The sequence below is a fragment of the Octopus sinensis genome, unplaced genomic scaffold (genome assembly GCF_006345805.1).
Source record: "Octopus sinensis unplaced genomic scaffold, ASM634580v1 Contig00944, whole genome shotgun sequence".
Classification (NCBI taxonomy): domain Eukaryota; kingdom Metazoa; phylum Mollusca; class Cephalopoda; order Octopoda; family Octopodidae; genus Octopus; species Octopus sinensis.
The window spans coordinates 6,381-9,146 of record NW_021824418.1 but is presented as its reverse complement, the minus strand read 5'-3'; positions in this window follow the sequence as shown (position 1 = coordinate 9,146).

Below are 2,766 nucleotides of genomic sequence, written 5' to 3'. Positions count from 1 at the left end.
TTAATGGTTGTGCTAATGTGGTTTCAACTATCAAAGTGTTTTTCAAAATCTGTTAATTGCACACTCTATTCAAGGTCGTGCGTCAATTGGTGGTAAATTGTGTTAATGATTGTGCTAATGTGGTTTCAACTATCAAAGTGGTTTTTCAAAATCTGTTAATTGCACACTCTATTCAAAGTCGTGCAATCTGTGATTGCACATTCTGTCAAAGTCAAATATGATAATAGCTTTAATTTTGATTCATGGTCGATAATGATATATGCATTTATTTTAAAGAGAGAAAAACATAGGATGAATTGAATTTCTTTATCGCGAATAATTGGGAGTTCATCATTGTTAATATTCTCGCTGTCGTTTTCATCAAGGATATTCTTAATACGTGAGATTTTTGCCTTGAAGGTTTTAATGGACCTCATCATGAATGTCGAGGACATTCGCGTTGTTCATTTTAACCAAAATGCAGAAAATTTTTTTTTAATTTTTTTGGGGGGAAGGTTTTAAGGACTTCATCATGTAAGTCGAGGACATTGTAGTTGTTCATTTTAACCAAAATGCAGAAAATTTTTTTTTTAATTTTTTTGGGGGGAAGGTTTTAAGGACCTCATCATGTAAGTCGAGGACATCGTAGTTATTCATTTTAACCAAAATGCAGAAAATTTTTTTTTAATTTTTTTGGGGGGAAGGTTTTAAGGACTCATCATGTAAGTCGAGGACATTGTAGTTGTTCATTTTAACCAAAATGCAGAAAATTTTTTTTTAATTTTTTGGGGGGAAGTTTTAAGGACCTCATCATGTAGTCGAGGACATCGTAGTTGTTCATTTTACCAAAATGCAGAAAATTTTTTTTTAATTTTTTTGGGGGGAAGGTTTAAGGACCTCATCATGTAAGTCGAGGACATCGTAGTTATTCATTTTAACCAAAATGCAGAAAATTTTTTTTTAATTTTTTTGGGGGGAAGGTTTTAAGGACCTCATCATGTAAGTCGAGGACATCGTAGTTGTTCATTTTAACCAAAATGCAGAAAATTTTTTTTTAATTTTTTTGGGGGGAAGGTTTTAAGGACCTCATCATGTAAGTCGAGGACATCGTAGTTGTTCATTTTGACCAAAACGCAGAAAAATTTTTTTTTAATTTTTTTGGGGGGAAGGTTTTAAGGACCTCATCATGTAAGTCGAGGACATCGTAGTTGTTCATTTTGACCAAAACGCAGAAAAATTTTTTTTAATTTTTTTGGGGGGAAGGTTTTAAGGACCTCATCATGTAAGTCGAGGACATCGTATTGCCAATTTGAAGTTGGTGTGCACACACAGACAGACAGACAGACAGACAGACACAAGACAGACACACAGACAGACAGACAGACAGACACACACCATACCATTTTATTATTAAGATTATCTGGTTTTTAAGTCTAAAAATGGTCAGGACAATATTGCTATATATACTATTTATTTCTCTGATTGAAAACATAAAATTTAGTAAGTTTAATAACTATATTTTTATTAAAGATCAAAAAAATTGGGGGACATGTTCATTCGAAGACGGAAAGTACCAATTTCCATCAAAAATATACTTTAAAAACTTTGGATTTTTTATTAAAATTATGCCAACCAAATACTCCTACATATCCGGATGTAGAATTTGTCATTAATTGTTAAAGTTCAATTTTCGAAATCTGGGAATGTGCAAATAATAAATGTTAATAAATCTGAGTCGGCAAATAAAAAAATCATTGCCACAATTAAGCAAAATTACCACAGGGGTTTGATTTTCTGATTTGGTTTAATCTCGAATGGTGAACTCCCTCGAATATCTCCCTATCTTCACTTTAGACTCCAATTTCAATGGATTCTTTGTCAAATTTCCACTTTCTTCGTTGCACCATTTTTTCACCAGCATTTATTATATTCAGGTATGCTTGTTCGCGGGCCCCATTGAGGTCGTCATCATATGGAAGTAAGCCTTCCATTTTGTCATTCTCAATATTCACTGGATTTTACATTCCCACAAATAGATAGAAAGGGACTTTCTTCGTCGTCGAGTGCACTATATTGTTGTAGTCGAAAACAATATCCTTAATGCATGCAACGTATCTTCCAAAAAATCCATTTGAGGCGCTAGTAGATGAGATCTATCGCTTTATACTTTGGTTAAATCTAATTAAGAAAATAATTAAAATACAACCTCTCCACTTGACCTTGTATCTATAAATCAATCTTCTCAGCTTTGAAAATAAGCGGTCCCGTCTAAAGTGATTAAGATTATGTTCCGCCTAAATTATATTGAAATAAATTTCAACTTCAACAAATTTGAGCTTCGACTCCATTTCAACCTCGCAAAAAACGCAATTTTAGACCAGTTCTATTGTAGAATACAACTCTATTTTCGAATGTAACAGATTCAGAAAGTTTCCTGATTCTGAACCTGTCGAGGCGGCTCATGCTATCAGGAAATTCAATTTCTGAGGTAAAATTAAAAGTGATATTGATTTTATACTAAAGAAAATTGAAGATGTGATTTTCAAAACTTGGAATTCTCTTCCAGATTCTTTTTATAAATTAAAAAATTGCATACGGAATTTTGACAATATTTGGGCATAATTTAGACATACTTCCAAAAACAAATTTGTATTCTAATCTTTTGTGAATAATAAAATATTTTTACTTATTTATTTCCTGTCTTTAAAATTAAAGATATAATATTCATCAGGATGAGATAATAAATTGTGAATAATTTAGCATAGATGATCGAATTTGTGATTCTCC